General features: G+C 37.3%; 7 non-coding genes and 2 pseudogenes across 7 annotated transcripts; all 9 read left to right on the top strand.

Annotated features, from left to right (window-relative positions):
• Positions 1-6: 6 nt before the first annotated feature.
• LOC113336557 lies at positions 7-129 on the top strand. Its single transcript, XR_003353929.1, has one exon. It is a non-coding gene; the product is annotated as a 5S ribosomal RNA (ribosomal RNA).
• A 369-nt stretch (positions 130-498) lies between these two features.
• On the top strand, positions 499-621 carry LOC113336559. The gene has a single exon (XR_003353930.1). It is a non-coding gene; the product is annotated as a 5S ribosomal RNA (ribosomal RNA).
• A 370-nt stretch (positions 622-991) lies between these two features.
• LOC113336572 lies at positions 992-1,114 on the top strand (annotated as a pseudogene).
• Positions 1,115-1,484: 370 nt separating this feature from the next.
• On the top strand, positions 1,485-1,607 carry LOC113336560. Its single transcript, XR_003353931.1, has one exon. It is a non-coding gene; the product is annotated as a 5S ribosomal RNA (ribosomal RNA).
• Positions 1,608-1,978: 371 nt separating this feature from the next.
• On the top strand, positions 1,979-2,101 carry LOC113336561. Its single transcript, XR_003353932.1, has one exon. It is a non-coding gene; the product is annotated as a 5S ribosomal RNA (ribosomal RNA).
• A 371-nt stretch (positions 2,102-2,472) lies between these two features.
• Positions 2,473-2,591, top strand: LOC113336414. The gene has a single exon (XR_003353786.1). It is a non-coding gene; the product is annotated as a 5S ribosomal RNA (ribosomal RNA).
• A 369-nt stretch (positions 2,592-2,960) lies between these two features.
• LOC113336407 lies at positions 2,961-3,079 on the top strand. The gene has a single exon (XR_003353780.1). It is a non-coding gene; the product is annotated as a 5S ribosomal RNA (ribosomal RNA).
• Positions 3,080-3,441: 362 nt separating this feature from the next.
• On the top strand, positions 3,442-3,567 carry LOC113336577 (annotated as a pseudogene).
• Positions 3,568-3,937: 370 nt separating this feature from the next.
• Positions 3,938-4,056, top strand: LOC113336544. The gene has a single exon (XR_003353917.1). It is a non-coding gene; the product is annotated as a 5S ribosomal RNA (ribosomal RNA).
• Positions 4,057-21,999: the final 17,943 nt, after the last annotated feature.

Raw genomic sequence — 21,999 nt, forward strand, 5'->3', positions numbered from 1 at the left:
CTTTCAGCAATCGATCATACCAGCACTAATGCACCAGAACCCATCAGAACTCTGCAGTTAAGCGTGCTTGGGCTTAGAGTAGTAGTACTAAGATGGGTGACCTCTTGGGAAGTCCTCGTGTTGATTGCCTTTTTTATTTATTTTTACTTTTTTTTCGCCGGTTATTCTTATGAAGGCTAGTGACTAGTTAGAAAGCGGGTTGCACGAGATAAGATGGATTTTTTATCTCGTGATATATGGGAGGGCGTCTGCCCTAATTGGGTGAAAATCCAAAAACCGTGCATTTATTTGGATATTTTAATATTTTTTAACTAAAAAACTATTAAAACGAGATTAGTAGTTCAAAATAACCGCGTCAAGCGTTCTCCTCGTCATAAGGTTTCCAGCGAGTCATCACTTGCCCGGATCGGACTTGCCACGAGGAAGTAACGGACGTTAGATGGATCGAGCCAATACATTGGAGACGTGTTATGTAGTAAAATTGGTGAGAATCTTTCAGCAATCGATCATACCAGCACTAATGCACCAGAACCCATCAGAACTCTGCAGTTAAGCGTGCTTGGGCTTAGAGTAGTAGTACTAAGATGGGTGACCTCTTGGGAAGTCCTCGTGTTGATTGCCTTTTTTATTTATTTTTACTTTTTTTTTCGCCGGTTATTCTTATGAAGGCTAGTGACTAGTTAGAAAGCGGGTTGCACGAGATAAGATGGATTTTTTATCTCGTGATATATGGGAGGGCGTCTGCCCTAATTGGGTGAAAATCCAAAAACCGTGCATTTATTTGGATATTTTAATATTTTTTAACTAAAAAACTTTTAAAACGAGATTAGTAGTTCAAAATAAACGCGTCAAGCGTTCTCCTCGTCATAAGGTTTCCAGCGAGTCATCACTTGCCCGGATCGGACTTGCCACGAGGAAGTAACGGGCGTTAGATGGATCGAGCCAATACATTGGAGACGTGTTAAGTAGTAAAATTGGTGAGAAACTTTCAGCAATCGATCATACCAGCACTAATGCACAAGAACCCATCAGAACTCTGCAGTTAAACGTGCTTGGGCTTAGAGTAGTAGTACTAAGATGGGTGACCTCTTGGGAAGTCCTCGTGTTGATTGCCTTTTTTATTTATTTTTACTTTTTTTTTCGCCGGTTATTCTTATGAAGGCTAGTGACTAGTTAGAAAGCGGGTTGCACGAGATAAGATGGATTTTTTATCTCGTGATATATGGGAGGGTGTCAGCCCGAATTGGGTGAAAATCCAAAAACCGTGCATTTTTTTGGATATTTTAATATTTTTTAACTAAAAAACTATTAAAACGAGATTAATAGTTCAAAATAACCGTGTCAAGCGTTCTCCTCGTCATAAGGTTTCCAGCGAGTCATCACTTGCCCGGATCGGACTTGCCACGAGGAAGTAACGGGCGTTAGATGGATCGAGCCAATACATTGGAGACGTGTTAAGTAGTAAAATTGGTGAGAAACTTTCAGCAATCGATCATACCAGCACTAATGCACCAGAACCCATCAGAACTCTGCAGTTAAGCGTGCTTGGGCTTAGAGTAGTAGTACTAAGATGGGTGACCTCTTGGGAAGTCCTCGTGTTGATTGCCTTTTTTATTTATTTTTACTTTTTTTTTCGCCGGTTATTCTTATGAAGGCTAGTGACAAGTTAGAAAGCGGGTTGCACGAGATAAGATGGATTTTTTATGTCGCGATATATGGGAGGGCGTCTGCCCTAATTGGGTGAAAATCCAAAAAACGTGCATTTATTTGGATATTTTAATATTTTTTTAACTAAAAAACTATTAAAACGAGATTAGTAGTTCAAAATAACCGCGTCAAGCATTCTCCTCGTCATAAGGTTTCCAGCGAGTCATCACTTGCCCGGATCAGACTTGCCACGAGGAAGTAACGGGCGTTAGATGGATCGAGCCAATACATTGGAGACGTGTTAAGTAGTAAAATTGGTGAGAAACTTTCAGCAATCGATCATACCAGCACTAATGCACCAGAACCCATCAGAACTCTGCAGTTAAGCGTGCTTGGGCTTAGAGTAGTAGTACTAAGATGGGTGACCTCTTGGGAAGTCCTCGTGTTGATTGCCTTTTTTATTTATTTTTACTTTTTTTTTTTCGCCGGTTATTCTTATGAAGGCTAGTGACAAGTTAGAAAGCGGGTTGCACGAGATAAGATGGATTTTTTATCTCGCGATATATGGGAGGGCGTCTGCCCTAATTGGGTGAAAATCCAAAAACCGTGCATTTATTTGGATATTTTAATATTTTTAACTAAAAAACTATTAAAACGAGATTAGTAGTTCAAAATAACTGCGTCAAGCGTTCTCCTCGTCATAAGGTTTCCAGGGAGTCATCACTTGCCCGGATCGGACTTGCCACGAGGAAGTAACGGGCGTTAGATGGATCGAGCCAATACATTGGAGACGTGTTAAGTAATAAAATTGGTGAGAAACTTTCAGCAATCGATCATACTAGCACTAATGCACCAGAACCCATCAGAACTCTGCAGTTAAGCGTGCTTGGGCGAGAGTAGTACTAAGATGGGTGACCTCTTGGGAAGTCCTCGTGTTGATTGCCTTTTTTATTTATTTTTACTTTTTTTTTCGCCGGTTATTCTTATGAAGGCTAGTGACTAGTTAGAAAGCGGGTTGCACGAGATAGGATGGATTTTTTATCTCGTGATATATGGGAGGGCGTCTGCCCTAATTGGGTGAAAATCCAAAAACCGTGCGTTTATTTGGATATTTTAATATTTTTTAACTAAAAACTATTAAAACGAGATTAGTAGTTCAAAATAACTGCGTCAAGCGTTCTCCTCGTCATAAGGTTTCCAGCGAGTCATCACTTGCCCGGATCAGACTTGCCACGAGGAAGTAACGGGCGTTAGATGGATCGAGCCAATACATTGGAGACGTGTTAAGTAGTAAAATTGGTGAGAAACTTTCAGCAATCGATCATACCAGCACTAATGCACCAGAACCCATCAGAACTCTGCAGTTAAGCGTGCTTGGGCGAGAGTAGTACTAAGATGGGTGACCTCTTGGGAAGTCCTCGTGTTGATTTCCTTTTTTTATTTTTTTTTACTTTTTTTTTCGCCGGTTATTCTTATGAAGGCTAGTGACTAGTTAGAAAGCGGGTTGCACGAGATAAGATGGAATTTTTATCTCGTGATATATGGAGGGTGTCTGTCCTAATTGGGTGAAATCCAAAATTTGTTTGAATATTTTAATATTTTTTAATTAAAAAACTATTAAAGCGAGATTAGGTGTTCAAAATAACTGTGTCAAAGCGTTCTCCTCGTCATAAGGTTTCCAGCGAGTCATCACTTGCCCGGATCGGACTTGCGAAGACGAAGTAACGGGCGTTAGATAAATCGAGCCAATACATTGGAGACGTGTTAAGTAGTAAAATTGGTGAGAAACTTTCAGCAATCGATCATACCAGCACTAATGCACCAGAAACCATCAGAACTCTGCAGTTAAGCGTGCTTGGGCGAGAGTATTACTAAGAGGTCAAGCACGCTTAATCTCGGGAAGTCCTCGTGTTGATTTCCTTTTTTATTTTTTTTACTTTTTTTTTTCGCCGATTTTCTTATGAAAGCTAGTGACTAGTTAGAGAGCGGATTACACGAGATAAGATGAAATTTTTATCTCGTGATTTATGGGAGGGTGTCTGCCCTAATTGGGTGAAAATCCAAAAACCTTGCGTTTATTTGAATATTTGAATATTTTTTAATTAATAAACTATTAAGATGAGATTAGTTGTTTAAAATAACTGCGTCAGAGTGTTCTCCTCGTCATAAGGTTTCCAACGAGTCATCACTTTCCCGGATCGGACTTGCGATGAGGAAGTAACGGACGTTAGATAGATCGAGGCAATACATTGGAGACATGCTAAGTAGTAAAATTGGTAAGAAACTTTCAGCAATTGATCATACCAGCACTAATGCACCAGAACCCATCAGAACTCTGTAGTTAAGCGTGCTTGGGATAGAGTAGTACTAAGATGGGTGACTTCTTGGGAAGTCCTCGTGTTGATTGCCATTTTTACACCAAATGATTGTATCACATAGACCATGTAAGATGTCATTCGACGATTTTCACATGATCACCTTTTGACTTTTGTCAAGAATATAAGATGAACTTGGTTGAAGCGAAAGCTTACCAACACATATTCCGAGAAATATGTAAGCGAGTTAATCTCAGCTCGAAATCTCAAATGTGTATAATCGACAACTATATAGTAATACGACTTTTGTCTCGATATAGGAGATAGAGTATAAATAGACTTTCCAAGTGATAGATGAGTTTCAGTCTCCACATACATTTTGTTGATGAAGTTCCACAAGCTCGCCTCAGTAGTTCTTCGTCTTCAATTGATGAACATCGTGAAGTCTAATGCTCAACTACACAATCTATCCTAGTCCGAGACATCACTATAAGTATATTAGAAATCAAGACTTATAGTTTTGATCACTAACATTGAAAAACAAGATTGAGATAGTAACAGTTGCGAGTTCGACCGAGAAATGCTTTAACAATTGCATATCTTGAGAATATTTTCGGTTTTGGAAATTCCTTGGTGTCCAAACATCATTGATCTATAAATACTTAAGTTTGCATTTCTAGAAACTATCCTAAGAGCCAGGCAAACCTCATTTCTTGTTGTTTATGGTGGAGCCGTATATTCGGAGAGGAAAGTATCCTAATTAGGTGAAATATCTTACGACCGCTCGTTTAAAGACGTCTGTGGGATCAAGAAGCTCTACGAGTACCGTTGGTGGGAAACTAGATAATTGCATTGTTATTATAGTTTTCGATTATTGATTTCATTGACTAACGGTTGTTAAAACTTTGATTGCACCTAGTTTGTTTATTTTTGAGAACCTTCTCTTCTGATATAAGGCTCACTCAAACTAGATCAAAGATTTAACGTTTCTATGGATCTAAGTTTTTCTAGATCTATAAGATAGATTCATTGATTTTCCATTGTTAAGAGACTTCGTTATGTGCGATAAATTAATATGGAGTGAAGTTTCTTTTTACAGGTTGTTACTTTGAAGATTAAATCAAATATTGAACACTTTGAAGATTTGAAGACTTTATTCTTGTGTTTTGATCTTGGTGTGACTTCATTTTCGATAAACATAAGCCTTTTTAATTCAACAAGTTGTTTATGATTTTATCATAAACCTTGTAATCAAGATTGATTATTTCAGTAATCATTGTCATGTTTGATCTCGTTGATAGGTGTCATAAACACCTTCATATTTATCTATTGTTTATGCTTTCTTTGCGAGTTTTCTTGTAAATTATGTATCTTATGTGTGAGTTTGAGTTTATTAGGTGCAATGGAGTCCTTTGGAGCAAAAAAAGGAGAAAATGTCCATTTGGAGCGAAAAGGCATACACATCAAGTCGCAGGCGAAAGAATGAGGTCATTCTGATACCGCATGAGAAAGTTATGAGCAAAATCAAAAATTATGCCTATCAGTTCCCCAGAACCGGACGTTTACTGAGAATGAAGCTGAAAATTGTATTGTCAGCCGTCCAAAACTGACAGTTGGAACTAGAGTCACTTTGGGGAAGCCCTTATCCACTGGAACGATGCCTATATCATTCTTAGTTTTACTACACCCAACCTCCATCCCAGTTTTATTACACCCAAACCCTGAATTTGAGAAATCAATTTCTCATTCGTTTTACTTCCCCAAGTTCAGACAACTTCAGATGCAGAAATAAGTGATTGTGATGATGGGCGAATTGGTGAGAAAGATGAGAGGGGTTTCAAAGAACAGCCAGCTGATGCTGTGGTGGTTTATGGTGAAGTTTTGAGTTTGTAAATCAAGGAAGAAGATGGGAAGATCGATCTTGCTGCTGTGATTATTGTGGGTGATTTTAGGGATTTAGAACTCATGCTCAAAGGAAAGGAAGGGATTAAATGAATGTATGGAGGCTGTACAGAGATGGGTTAGAGTTCAATTTTTGATTAGTTCAAGAATGGAGCTGGGAATTGTGAAGGTGTTGACTCAAGAATGGTGTAGATGAATGTTAAGTTTACAGGTGATTGCTGTTCAGATGGATCTTTGTAGTTTGAGCTAATGGGTATTGGTGTTGTTAGTGGATATTGTTGTTATGAAGAATATATGAGAACTGTGTTGCTGCTCGAGTTTGAAGAAGGCAGTGAGGATGGTGTTGGTGGATGGAGGATTGAGAAGAATTATTGAAGTTGTAGCTGCAGTTAGAATGAATGGAATGGAGTTGGAGTTAAAGATGCACAGGCCTGTGATGAGTTTTACTTGGATTTGGTTTTGCTGAGATTCCAAAGGAGATCAGATGAAGCTAACTGGCGGCTAGTCAGGAAAGTGGTGATATGAATTGGTAAGAAGCTCAGGTGTGGCGTGTTGATTAAATGGGTCGGAGAATTGATGGATGAATGAGTTGAATTGTGACAAGATAAGGAAGAATATAGTTGTTTTGCAGCTAAAATTGCTTGTGAATGAGCCAAGTCACACAAGAACAAGGACCTGAAATGTTGTTGCTGTGTGAGATAAGAAGAAAAATGGGAGGAATGATTGTTGCTGCTAGAGAAGATGCAGTTGCAATGGGAAATAATGGTGTTGCAATGAAGCTGAAAATAATGTTGTAGCAGCTGTAATTGGAGTCTGGTTGGCTGTGACTCCATAGGTGGAAATGATGGTAATGGAATTGAGTTTGCATACTCAGAAAGAGAATGGCTCAGGTTGTGGTACTGATTTGACTGAGAAGAAGCTGCAGGTGATAATGAAATTGTGGTTGTGCTTGAAACTCATTGGCAGGGTTGAGTTAGGTTACAGATAAATGGCTCGAAAATTTGGTGGTGCAAGGCATGATGATACAAGAACTGAGATGGTGGATTTGTTGGGGTTGTGTAGTCGTGACTAGCTGAGATGCTGAAACGGAACTGTGGTTGCAGTTAAAGCTGAGATTGTGTTGGTCTGGTGATAGGCACATTTTTGTGTCTTATATAATCTCAATTGTATATATTATTAGTGCTCGTTTTTATATTTATTATGGCTTTTTATGTACCTGTAGGTATTTTTGGAGAAATAAGCTTTTGCGGCGAAATTGGCTAAAAAATGGTTTTTGCGCTCGTGGGAGAAAATTACTATATGGACTCTCAATTTGGATAAGGGGTACTCAATTACTAAGTGGCACCTCAGTTGGGCATTTGGTATTTACACTCCACGGACGATTAGGGGCACTTCATCTCTTTAAATTCAAAAACTTTTTTTGGCGGGAAATGAAGTTCTCAACTGTTAGAGTTTCAATCAACAAAATGAAGGTGTTTTAGGGAGATTCAATCGCTCAAACTTGGTAGGAAGATGTAATATGGCATGAGGAACACATTATGGGCAGTGATCAGAAGTGGTTGGAAAACACGTGATGATCCTTGAGCCCAAAACAGAGCACGTGCATTGTAACACGAGCAAAAATGGAGTTCTTGTGTGCATGGAAGAGTCCTACTAGCGTTGGAAGAGTGTTGAGGAGTGTAGAAGACATTTGGGATCGTGCAGGATCAAAGTTAACGCGTGCATGGGATTAAAAATGGAAATTTTCGTTATTATTGGCTGCCGAGAATATTTGGATTAAATGGAGAATATATGCAATCAATGGTCGGATTTTTGGCTCCAATTCACTATAAATACAAGGCAAAACAGTTTGGAAAAGGGTTGAAGAGTTTGGGGTCTAGCCAGAGCCGAGAGGAGCGAGAAAAAAAAGTTGCAAAGCTTGTCTCTGCTGCTGCCATTAAAGGAGAACACGAAGAACAAAGCACCAACAAAAGCAGTCGTTCATGCTACAGTGGAAACAACAGGCAGTTGTGGGTCGTAGTATTCCGTATACTACAACACTTTTCAAGTATCGTTCTTTGTAACGGTGTTTGCAACAATTATAAACGTTGCAAACACCCGATTTTCATTATTTTCTCCTTTTCATCATTTGTACACCTCCTTTGAGCAATAAAATCAACTTTTTAGCGTGTTTCCAATATGCGGAGCTAGAACCCATCACTGGGACAACGGAGGAAGCAAATTTTCACGATTGTGGTAAATGAATTAATTCTTTATATGACTTTTTGTATAGATTTACTTGTTTAATGATTTATATTAATTATTTGTTATTTTGTCTGATGTCGCATGCTTGGTTTAATTTACTTTTGATGCGTCATGCTTACGACTTACAGATAATGTTTTATGAAATCTAGTTTTGGCAAAGAATTAGAGTCACAACTTCTTTTGTTTGAGCTATATTGTCTAGAGTTAATGACTAAACCACAAGAATATGAAAAAGTGTGAAATCCTGCGTCCTAGTGTCTCTTCATCCTGTTAATAAATTTTTGTATAAAATCATTTATTTATTATTTTAGAAAACTTTAATCTTTACAAGTCCGAGCAACGAACTTTTACTACCACTTTCAATACTACAACAAAATGGCGCCGCCGACGCGGACTTGTTTATAGATTTGTCTTTAGGTTTATTTATTTATTTTATTTTTTTTACTATTATTTGTTCCTTTTTACGTTTCTTTTTGTGTCTTTGATTTACAGGTTCGAAGTGGAATACTAAGGACTTGGGAACAAAAAGCTTAAAGCTAAAAGCTAAAAGAGAAGAAAAAAAAAAGACATAATATTTTTTTTAGGATTTAATTTTTGTTATTATTATTTTTTTGTATATAGCTTTTATTTATCTTTTTAGAATTTTTAAATAGGCTTTGTTTGTCATAATTTTTGTAATTTTTGGACTTTTTTTATTTGGACTTTATTCTGGACTTTGGACATTATTTTTATTTATTTTTTTTAAACCCTACAGAAGGGTTATATATATAAAAAAAATTCTATATAAAATGTGTGCAGGGAAGGACGACGATTACTATATCGTCTCGGCCCCTCGGGTTCGTACATGACATAGGAGTCATGGCCCGAGTCGACTTCAACGGTTCATCCCCCGTCTGGTACGGGAGGTAAGTCCATCGAAACACTCGCCAATCTCCTGTAAGCGAGTTACTGTATTCCTTAAGGTGATTCATTGATTGAGGACGAATTTGGACTGTTTTTAAATTTCTAGTAAAGGGCAAGGCCTGGCCAATACAAGATAAGGGTTCGGATTTCATCACTGCTCCCTTCTTGCCCGCCTTAGGAAAACGAAACCTAACGCGAACCCAAGCTTAAAAATTGACTAGAACGAGACCGATAGGGTAACGCGCTTATTAGGAAAAATTTTCGAAGGATATTGGTTACTTTCTTAAGCACACCTCGAAGTTCATGATGGTTTCTATGAGTTGAATGCGTGACTGCGCCGCCTTGTGATAACGGTGAGGCCTTGGTTATCAAAGCTCCACTGAGCTTCCCTCGCCTCAATTCAACTTACTTTGACTCGGATTGATTCCAGAGGGGTTTGCTTAAATTGTAACGAATTCCCCTTCGAGAGATAGAAGCAAGTCTAGAAACAATCTAAGTGGAGCCATCATGCTTGTTGTTTGCTAGATTTTATAGGTTTGATTTGGTCGAGTCAGCCTTGTTTGTGATTGTGTAGAATTCCCTTACAATTAAGAATGTCGAGCTGGTATGATAGAAGCCAATACAATGAATATCGACCTGAATTTGAATATGGACATCATCAGTTTTATTACCATGGTGGGAATAGTGACTGGGAACGCTAAACTTTTCAAGGTTATGGTTCATACCATGGTGAGCCCAATCACTATCCTCACAACCATCAGTCATACGATAAATATTCTGCTAATTCCTCTTTACTTGAGTCGACACGTAAGTTAGCTGAGACAACACGTAAGTTCGCTGGAATAAATAACTTAGTTATGGACGAAAATAATGCAATGAGTGAACTTTCTTTACCTGGTTTCCTAGATTACGTCAGGAATTCATGTGAGTCGGCCCAAAAGCTTTTGTTAGAGACCCAGAATAGAACTTCTCTAAAAGATCTAAATTTCCAAAATAGTGTTTCCAATTTTACCCTTGATGTAAATAGTGAATATTTGCCTAATTTAGAGGACGAGGTTAGAATAAAAGACACTACTTATTTAGATAAGGTTCAATCATCTTCGTACTATGATGATGAGGATAGCAATAATGAAGAATCTGAAATATGTAGGCATAGTGATCAGGAGTCTAGTAATCCAATTGAGATGTATAGTGATTATATTATTTCTAGTTCAAATCCAAATAAATTTTTATGATTATTCACCTATTCAAAAGGACGAGGATTTGATTAGGGATACCACCGTTTTAGACGATGTAGTTTTTCCTTTTGATTACGAAGCCGATAGTGGTTTAGATGAACGGGTTCATTTTGAAAATACTGTTTTAGAGTCTAGCGACTTAGAAACAATAGTCTTGGAAGAAGAAGATAGACCCGTAGAGATGAGTAAAGATGCACTACCTGATAATAACTTGGAAGAAACTCTTGAATACTTTAAGGACTCTGAAGATACGGAAATTCAAGAAATAATTAGAGGTCTATCTAGAGACACTGAAAACTCTAAGTTTGTGGGTGATTATCACTTCCCTAGTGCCTTACCTTTAACTCTCAGAAAGTCCCACACTTAGGACTTGATATCTGTGCCTCGACCATTTTACAAGATTACCTTCATACTCGTTTTCCCGAACCTAATGATGTCCAGGAAGAAGTTCAGTCGTTAGAAACCCATCCTATGGTTGATGTGGTTTGCCCAGGCTATGATCCCCAGATTGACTTTGTTTTCCTACCAAATAGTTTTCTTCCAACTGTAGGAACGTTTATATCCCAAATGTGTCGAATATTAAGTTGTGAGACTAAACCTAAATGCTTTAGGAAATTAGAATCGACACATTTGCTTAAGAATGACCACTACTCTCATTGTGGTCAATTATGTAAGTCATATCTGATTGACTTAGAGGATCCGCAATTATTTAGGTTATTACTTCGTGATTCTAAGTTCGTATTTGAGTTTTTACAGACTCTAAGACCTAGTGATTCAGATCTCATCTATGAAGAAACTCAGCCAATTAAAATATTCTATTTAGACCCTTTCATAGAACCTGAACCTGAACCGCATTTAGCGACAGTTTTCAGGAAACTAGGTAACGGCATGCTATTCTTGTCCATTTTCTTGGTTCACTGCAGTTTCCTTTGGTCAGCTCTATTTAGTTTTGAAGACTCACAGTTATTTCGACTGTTACTTTATGGTTCGAGTTGACTAATTCTTTCCTAAGTCTGGTTGAAGACTTTAAACTTAGTACTTCTTGGGAGGTATCCCATGCTCATGCAACACGGTAATATCTATCCTTAACTCTTTTGCTTCAAATGGTAACAGTTTCTCCTTGTTCATGCTTTTAGTTTCATCTTTAGAACATTGAGGACAATGTTAGATTTAAGTTTGGGGGTATGGGAGAAACTTTTTAGTTGCAATTAATAAACTCCAGAGCCTAGAAATTTATGCGTATTCAGGATGACACTAACTAATCTAAGTGGATGGAAGCATCTTGGTTATAGGAGTTGAGGAACCAATATGATTAGAGTCTATTCATAAAAGCACATAACTCAGGTGTTAGAAATAACATGATAGTTGCACCATATCTCGTTGAGTCCTTTTCATTTCTTTTTTTCATTTTATTTTTTCATTTTATACTATGTTTCTCTAAGTGATTAGGTGGGGCACACGATTCAAGTTGTTACCACTGCTAGGGTGAATTAGAGTGACTGAGTTACTAAAAAAAAAGACCGGACCAGTTAGACCAATCGGAATAAGTATTAACACTTGGATAGCAATATGTGTGTGTTCTCCCTGTTTCCGTCGCCTAAGCAAGCGTGGAATGCAGGACCCGTGGGAACTATCGTGTAATCTGCTGACAAGAAGCATGCGCTTGGATCAAAAAGATCTATTCATGTCGTTAAAAAAAATGGTTATTGTTCTGTGTAGTCAACTGTTGGTTCCCTTGTATTTGCCAGTTTGTTGATCTAGATTTAAGTTATTGACCACTGGTTCCCTTGTATATGCCAGTTGTGTTGATATTAGTCAGACCGGTATCTCAGTCCGTTAGGATAGGTTCATTCTGGCAGTGGCCTTCAGACAGATATGTGAAACATCGATCATTTGGTTAACATCAAAACCATCTCCATTTTTCTATTTCCATCTCCTTTTTCTATCCATATGATTAGTTTGACTCCGAATATGATGTCCATAGTGCAACTATCTGAGTAGAGCTCTGTCACTTTATATGAATTTTAGCATGCTTGAGTGCAAACTCGTGTACAACAATTGGAATTTCGCATCAGGGTACTTCCTCTTGTAGTCAATAAGTATGCCAACCAAGGAGATTCTTTGGTGCCTTCCAAGGTTCTGCGTAGATAGCTAGGGTCTGGAGTATTAAGGTTTTGTGGGTATATCTCTAGTAAGCCCTCCGGAGACAACACTCCGCCACTAGGGACACCTAGGGGTTTAAAGGCTTATTGCATACGCTAAATGCAATCGACGATGCCTGCGACAGTGAGTTAGGATTTTATTTTCTATTTGATTTGCTCGAGGACTAGCAAATAATAAGTTTTGGGGTATTTGATAGGCAAATTTTTGTGTCTTATATAATCTCAATTGTATATATTATTAGTGCTCGATTTTATATTTATTATGGCTTTTTATGTCCCTGTAGGTATTTTTGGAGAAATAAGCTTTTGCGGCGAAATTGGCTAAAAAATGGTTTTTGCGCTCGTGGGAGAAAATTACTATATGGACTCTCAATTTGGATAAGGGGTACTCAATTACTAAGGGGCACCTCAGTTGGGCATTTGCTATTTACACTCCACAGACGATTAGGGGCACTTCATCTCTTTAAATTCAAAAACTTTTTTTGGCGGGAAATGAAGTTCTCAACTGTTAGAGTTTCAATCAACAAAATGAAGGTGTTTTAAGGAGATTCAATCGCTCAAACTTGGTGGGAAGATGTGATATGGCATGAGGAACACATTATGGGTAGTGGGTTCGATCAGAAGTGGCTGGAAAACGCGTGATGATCCTTGAGCCCAAAACAGAGCACGTGCACTGTAACACGAGCAAAAATGAAGTTCTTGTGTGCATGGAAGAGTCCTACTAGCGTTGGAAGAGTGTTGAGGCATGGAGAAGACATTTGGGAGCGTGCAGGATCAAAGTTAACGCGTGCATGGGATTAAAAATGGAAATTTTCGTTATTATTGGCAGCCGAGAATATTTGGATTAAATGGAGAATATATGCAATCAATGGTCGGATTTTTGGCTCCAATTCACTATAAATACAAGGCAAAACAGTTTGGAAAAGGGTTGAAAAGTTTGGGGTCTAGCCAGAGCCGAGAGGAGCGAGAAAAAAAAGTTGCAGAGCTTGTCTCTGCTGCTGCCATTAAAGGAGAACACGAAGAACAAAGCACCAACAGAAGCAGTCGTTCATGCTACAGTGGAAACAACAGGCAGTTGTGGGTCGTAGTATTCCGTATACTACAGCACTTTTCAAGTATCGTTCTTTGTAACGGTGTTTGCAACAATTATAAACGTTGCAAACACCCGATTTTCATTATTTTCTCCTTTTCATCATTTGTACACCTCCTTTGAGCAATAAAATCAACTTTTGAGCGTGTTTCCAATATGCGGAGCTAGAACCCATCACTGGGACAACGGAGGAAGCAACTTTTCACGATTGTGGTAAATGAATTAATTCTTTATATGACTTTTTGCATAGATTTACTTGTTTAATGATTTCTATTAATTATTTGTTATTTTGTCTGATGCCGCATGCTTGGTTTAATTTACTTTTGATGCGTCATGCTTACGACTTACAGATAATGTTTTATGAAATCTAGTTTTGGCAAAGAACTAGAGTTACAACTTATTTTGTTTGAGCGATATTGTCTAGAGTTAATGACTAAACCACAAGAATATGAAAAAGTGTGAAATCCTGCGTCCTAGTGTCTCTTCATCCTGTTAATAAATTTTTGTATAAAATCATTTATTTATTATTTTAGAAAACTTCAATCTTTACAAGTCCGAGCAACGAACTTTTACTACCACTTTCAATACTACAACATCTGGGTTGAGCGAGTAAAAGCATTGCAGGTGAAGCCTGTAAGCAGATAAGGAAGGTGGTTTTGCTGATGGGATGAATTAATGGTTGTGTTGCAGTTGAGTTATAATGGTAGCTACATCGAATGTGTTGATCTGGTCTATATGAGAATGAGGTTGTGGAATTGAAGCTTAAATGGATGAATGAGCTGGTACTGCAGGGGATGCACAATTTGTTGTATGGTTGGTTTCTATGCATGAAGTGAAGCCTAGGCCTGGTAAATGAATGAATGGTTATGAAAGAATATGATGCTGCAGGGAAGGCAAATGCTAGGAAAGAGTTGAGAGATTGCCGGAATTATATGGTGGTGGAACAAGCTAAGTTGGCTTGTTAATTCCGCGAAACTGACAGGCATATCATGTTATTGGGCCTGAAATTGAGTTGGCCTGAGTTGGACTTGGCCTGGCGTGAAAACTAAATTGGCATGCGCTGGATTCAGAGGAATACAACAAGTCTATAAAAGGGCTCTAATCTTATTTTCTAAGGGGGATCTTATCTTTACTTCCACTTTTGTTCTAGGGTTGGTGAACATGATAGATTTATTTCTTCTTTGGATAAACTCCATGAACATGAGTTAGTTTTCTTTTGGTTATGGATTAATTTGATTTCACGATACACGTTTCTTGTTTGCATTATTTTTGTCTCAATATTATCGATTATGATTCACTAGAAATATCGCCGTGTATGATTGAATGTTCGTTTTGTCAAGTTGAAAATTGGTAGAACTCACATGCATATCTATTGCTAGATTAGGGTTATTATACGAAAAAGTGATAATTCCTGATTGCAAGTAGCATAAATATGATTATAGTTTGTAGCGATATATTCTTATGATCATATGTGAACCATAACCTTTGTTAAATCATATTAGTGCTTTTACACGTTCAATTGCTTTGATTGGCCTGATTTCATAGAACTTAATGCATCTAGGTAATTAAACTTGATTAGTGCTTTTACATGTTAGGTTGTTCTCTTAGATAGAACTCATACTCGCATCTTTTAATGTGTTTGTTGATCACAAAAGGAAATTAGCGGGATATTCTTGCGATCAAGGTATCCAATGGACTTTGATAATGAGATATTAAATATCAATTCTATTTATTAGGACAAGAACATGTTAGTGAATGAAAACGAATCATTAACCAATATCTTCACATCTTCGATTTGATTTGTTTACTTTTGTTTGTTTTGCTTTTTTTTTTTTTTAGTATATAAAAATCAGAAATCCCCCTTGTTACTTATAGGAAACCATAACATATTGACAACCCAAGACCTCTCTGTGGGAAACATCCTTTCTTGCCCTTGCTATATTTTTATATTTTTAGTAGTGAGAAAGTAATTTATTTTTGGCGCATACGACAGCGATCAAATTTTGGTGCCGCTGCCGAGGAGGCAGCGGGTTGTTATTTGTTTTTGGTTTCTTATTTTTGTTTTTAGTTTTCTTTTTCTTATTTTATGGTTCTTAACATAGTTTTGAGAACTCTTGTTTCAGGTACCAATTTCTATGGACGGAGCATATTGGAGCAATGAATACGGTTTTCAACAACCTCAACACTATGACAATTTCCCACCATCTATGGGATACCATCAAAATCAATTTATTTGCTATGATGCATATCCTAGACAACCTTATGGTGATTTTCATACATACCAACAACAACCTTGTAGTGGATATGTAAGTCAAGCACCAAGGTAGGATAATTCTACTTCTAATTGGCTTCATTTGAGTTGTATGCATATTATAAATGGATTATAAGACATGCAACAAAGACTAAACCAACTTGACCGTGATAGAGAGAACGTCGCACAAACCAATTTCTGCAACACTTTTTCTTACCCGACTCCAGATCGTAGTGATTATCATTCACCCATTCAAAGGGAAGAGTCATGGGAAAGAGAACCTATTGTAGTCAATGGTGGTAAGCGTGTGAACGTCTGGAAACTGGCACAGAAACTATACAAGTTGGAAGATGATGGAACCTCGGAATAGCTTGTCGCAGAAATTAGTAGTACCATTCATATGGAACTTAAACGACTTCGGGATAAAGGTTATGAAACCGATGAAGATTCTTATTATGGTGAGTCTGAAAATGAAGATGTTTGTGTTGAAAAGGACCAACCTTTGGAGATATTTGACTACATTTGTATATTTGACTCAACTCTTGATATTTATAATGATCAAGCACCCATTCAAAAGGTACATGAGTATGATGAACTAGTGCTTTACAAAATTTCCTTACAACAAGGTTTGAGTCTATTGAAGAGGAGTGTGTTGAGGATGAGACCGATATGACCAATATTGTGGAAGACCCAATTGAGCTTGCATATGATTGTAATGATGATGTTAATGTCGAGACTTTGGTTAAGGCAGAAACGGACGAAGAATGATTGCAAGCAATGTTTTTAAAATCGTATGAGTCACGAGTTGACTCATACGATTCGCTTCAAATTTTTCATTTTCGATCGACTCGTACATGTGAATCGAATCTTCTTTAAATCGTGTAGATTCCTATTAAAATTCGATTCTTGACCAGTCAGACCAATTTGACCGATCAATTTTCCTTCCTAAATGGGATTATATTTAAATGTTAATGAAAAAAGAGTGCAGGGAGGTTCGAACCCACCTCCTGCTGCCCAATAGGCTTAGCAGTTAACCACTGTGCCACTCCAAACTGTTTGATAATAGATTAATATTTAAATTCCACTAAATGTATAATATACTATAATTTGAGTTTCCCAACTACAAATTCTCTATAAGAGTTCATTATATATCACATATATTATATCAACTTAAGGTAAAATAAAAACGACAATGAATCTACGATTCACGATTAAATATACTATTCGATTCTTAAAATTAAGAAAACGATTTGCGTTGCGGTTTACGATTTCACAACCTTGATTGCAAGGTTTGATAGGGGACCATGATATAAAAGAGGTGAATATTTCACTTGAGTTTTTCAAGGATGAAGAGGATTCCGTTCTACAAGAGATTGTGATAGGTTTGTCTAACCCGTTGCATATTGATTCTTATCCTTTACCTCTTATTGGTTTGAATATATGTGCTTCGAGAATATTGTTGAATGACTTTGTTTCTCGATTTCCTCCATTAGAGATACTTGATTCTCAAACTATGCAGGTTTTGGAACAAGGAACCGTAGAAGTACCCGAATTTTATATTCTTTATACACTTCCAAGTGTGGACAAGAATAATTGTGGGGGAAACTTTTATCGGTTCATAGCTTCATTTCTATTTTATATTACTAATATTTGTGGAAGCTAGTGTTTTCAAAACAGGTTCTATGGGTGGATCCCCAACTTTTTAGGTTATTGGTGTATGGGGAATTCGTCTTGCTAGTCGGGCCGACGACTTTAAACCAAGCGCTGCATGGGAGGCAACCCAAAGGATGAGTATTTCTTGTCTTATTTTTACTTTTTTCTTGTCTTGTTTTTACTTTTTCTAATTTCTTGTCACATTTCATATAAGATTTCCCACCTTGATTCTACTTGGATGACTTAATTTACATTGAGGACAATGTAAAGTTTAAGTGTGGGGGAGCGTCTAAGCATTTGTGTTGTAAATTTTTCATTAATTTTCAACTTTTTTGTAAATTAGTGCATGAAAAACTTCAACTTGTAGTTAGTTTGGAGTCACATAGTATACATGTCGCTAAGATTATATCGAGATTCTCATAAGAGTGACTGAACTTAGAGATGACAGAGAACGTGATCGGGTTTCTTACTTCTTATTGGTTTGAATATATGTGCTTCGAGAATATTGTTGAATGACTTTGTTTCTCGATTTCCTCCATTAGAGATACTTGATTCTCAAACTATGCAGGTTTTGGAACAAGGAACCATAGAAGTACCCAAATTTTATATTCTTTATACACTTCCAAGTGTGGACATGAATAATTGTGGGGGAAACTTTTATCGGTTCGTAGCTTCATTTCTATTTTATATTACTAATATTTGTGTAAGCTAGTGTTTGCAAAACAGGTTTTATGGGTGGATCCCCAACTTTTTAGGTTATTGGTGTATGGGGAATTCGTCTTGCTAGTCGGGCCGACGACTTTAAACCAAGCGCTGCATGGGAGGCAACCCAAAGGATGAGTATTTCTTGTCTTGTTTTTACTTTTTTCTTGTCTTGTTTTTACTTTTTCGAATTTCTTGTCACATTTGATATAATATTTCCCACCTTGATTCTACTTGGATGACTTAATTTACATTGAGGACAATGTAAAGTTTAAGTGTGGGGAAGTGGCTAAGCATTTGCGTTGTAAATTTTTCATTAATTTTCAACTTTCTTGTAAATTAGTGCATGAAAAACTCCAACTTGTAGTTAGTTTGAGTCACATAGTATACATGTCGCTAAGATTATATCGAGATTCTCATAAGAGTGACTGAACTTAGAGATGACAGAGAACGTGATCGGGTTTCTTACTTGTATGAGAGTTAAAGTTGGATTTAACCATGCCAGTGGCAAATGAAGTGCAGACTGAATTCAGTATTAGACTTGTGGTCCCCAATAGTGGAGACTACCTATGTTACATCATGAGAGGCACCGACCTTCAATTCTTTGTACGTGTCTAAATATGTGCTTTTAGAGTGTGTGTCACCATACGTTAATTCCGGGTAGAATGGTGAGCTACCCAACCTCCCACCAATAGAAGCACTACTTTGATCTCTTGAGTGTTATTTTCTCAATCATGATGGTGACATCGAATTGCTAACTTACATACCACTTGTAATCTTGTTCGCAGTTAACACCATCCATTTTATCTCTCTCTACACCAACAGGTCCATAGAAACACCATCATCATCAACAAGAGGAGTCACAAATTCAAAGGAAAGTTGAAGACGTTCAAGGTTTATAAGCAACGGTACAAGAATGAGCAGATTTCAGATTCAAGTAAAGCAACAAGACAAGGAGCAGAATTTTTACAACTTGAAGACTTATATACAAGAGCGAAGATTATCAAGATGAGAGTTTGAGGAGTTTATAATATCGAGGCGATACAAGTTGTGAAGAATCATGCGGTAAAGTACTTACACCATGTCCATTTGTACTTATTTTATTTTTATTTTCAGTTTGTGTTTATTTCTCTTGTCTCATGAAATAAAATATAGAAAAAATAGGTTGAAACAAACAAAAAAAAGATAGAAAAAAAGAGACAAGAGAAAATTTTGTTAGGTTCATTATTAGTTTTATTATTTTGTTTTGTTTTGTTTTCATCTTGTCTCAATTAAAAAAAAGAAAGAAAAAAGAAACAAAAATAGAAAAGGTGTTGGTGCCCAACTTGTGGCTAGGCTACCAACTAATTTTGTGTAAAACATTATTGTTTATTTTAATAAATTATTATTATATTAAAAAAATAGAAAAGAAGAAAGAAAAAAACAAAACAAAAAAAAATAATAAAATAAAAAGACTTTGTGTTTGTTTTGTTTTATTTTGTATTAGGGTGCTTACTTCAAATGGTGTGGCTCCCTTTTCTGATAAGACTTTGGCAGATTTGAAGTTTAAACATCCTTTCGCACTGCCGCCTATTTTGCCTGCTGCATCTAATGAGGTTGTTGCTGCAACTATTAGCGCATATATTGTTCTCAGCATGATTAGAAGTTTTCCCAAGGGTACATCATGTGGCAGAGACGGACTCCATGCTCAACATTTTCTTGATGCACTTAGTGGGCCTGCTGCAGCTGTTGCTGATGATATGCTAGCTTCCATCACTGCTATTGTTAATCTCCTTTTAACTGGTAAATGCCCTCCTCAACTTGGTATGTTTATCGCAAGTGCCCTCTCACACCTTTGCTTAAACATGGAGGTGGAATTCGACCTATTGTTGCCGGTACTATATGGAGAAGGTTAGTCTCTAAAGTCGCTGCATTTGCTGTAAGTAAGGACATGACAAGTTATTTGAAATATTTCCAATTCGGTGTTGGTGTACCATGTGGAGGGGAGGCTATTTTACACTATGTAAATCGTATTTTAGATGAGAAACGTAATTTGAATACCATGTCTATGCTTTTGTTCGATTTTAGAAATGCTTTTAATCTAGTGGACAGATCATCCATGTTGAGTGCCGTGCGTCTTAAATGTCCTAGTCTATGTAGATGGGTTCAATTTTTTTATGCTTCTCCTGCCAAGTTGTATTATGGCTCTTCCACTTTGTCTTCTGCGCAGGGTGTACAACAAGGAGACCCTTTGGGTCCCCTCCTTTTGCTTTGACGCGGCACCCCATTGTGTTGAAAATATCTCAGCAATGCAAACTCGACTTGCAGTCTTGGTACTTAGATGATGGTACCATAATAGGAGATACAATGATGGTCTCTAAGGCTTTTCACATCATCAAGAGGGAAGGTGCTGTTGTTGGGCTTGACATAAACATTCAGAAAACTGAACTTTTTTGGTCGTCTTTTGATGAGAGGAGCACTCAGGTCGGCGTTTTTCCAGCTGACATTGCAAGGCCATCTGTTGGGGTTAAACTTCTTGGTGGTCCTGTAATTTTGGATACTTCTTTCTGCAGTCTACTTGTTCTTGACAAGGTGCACAAGACTATTCAGTTAATGGATGCTGTTCATCGGCTACATGATCCACAGAGTGAATTGTTGTTGCTTCGAAATTGTGCAGGTGTGTCTAAACTTTACTTTAGTTTGCTTACCACTGCTCCTTGTTATGTGCAAGCTGCTCAGGCTGTTTTTGACACATATTTGTCCAAATATACGAGGGAATTGGTGACTGGTGATGGTCCAGGTTATGGTTTGTTACAACATAGGATTATTTCTTTACTTATACGAGATGGTGGCTTAGGAATTTATTCTATGTTCGATATTATGCAATATTTTTACTTGGCATCTTCTTCACAGACCTTACACCTGCAGGAGAATATACTACAAGGTTCAGAATTTCCGGTTAAAGGTTTAGCATATCAAACTGTTTTTGACAATTTTCTTCAAGTTCGTGGTATTACATCGTCACAGTGTTGCAATCTCATTACTGCCCCCATCCTATGCATGCTTTGGCAGTTCAGTACTTTGCAGGTGTGACAAAGAATATGCCGTCTCTTTTCGATATGTCAAGGCGTGATTTAGCATTATGGAAGTGTAATAAAACTCCACATGCTCAGGATTATCTTCTTTTTATTCCAGCTGATGGACTTGGACAGAAAATTGGGCCACGTCAGTTTAGTGTAGTACTTGGTTATCGTCTTGGTATTCCTTTATTTGTTGTTAATAGTTTTTGTCTTTGCTGCAATAGGGATACGGATGTTTATGGTGATCATGCACTTCATTGTGCTAGTGAAGTTGGTTATAAGTTTAGACATGATCTTGTTAGAGATACCTTTGCGAATATTTGTTACCGTGCGAATGTACCTTCTAGAGTTGAAGCGGCTTTAGGGTTTCTTTCTCATGATGGCGGTGATGCTAGGTCGGCTGACATCTTAGTCTACAATTGGTAGGAAGGGCGTGCGTGTTTTGATGTGACGGGGGTTTCACCTTTTGCTGGGGGTGGTGTGCAAGCTTTTGCACCGGGCCTCGCCTTGGCTAAAGCCATTGAGCGCAAGAAGATTAAGTACCTTGATGTATGTAATTCCAATGGTTGTAATTTTGGTACCTTAGCTTTTACTACTTTAGGTGAACTTGGTACCAAAACTATTGAATTTTTGAAACAATTGAAACATTACATAGCTAGACATGATGTAAATATAAATGTTCGTAATTTTCTTTTTATTAGAATTGGTTTAGCTATTCAAAATGGTGTTGGAGCCCAACTTGTTGCTAGGATCCCATCTAGTTTCTTGTAATAACTTTTATTTTCTTTTCTAATAAATAGTGGTTTTTGTTTTAAAAAAAGAAAAAAAAAAAA

The sequence above is a fragment of the Papaver somniferum genome, unplaced genomic scaffold, assembly GCF_003573695.1.
Source record: "Papaver somniferum cultivar HN1 unplaced genomic scaffold, ASM357369v1 unplaced-scaffold_152, whole genome shotgun sequence".
Taxonomy (NCBI): Eukaryota; Viridiplantae; Streptophyta; class Magnoliopsida; order Ranunculales; family Papaveraceae; genus Papaver; species Papaver somniferum.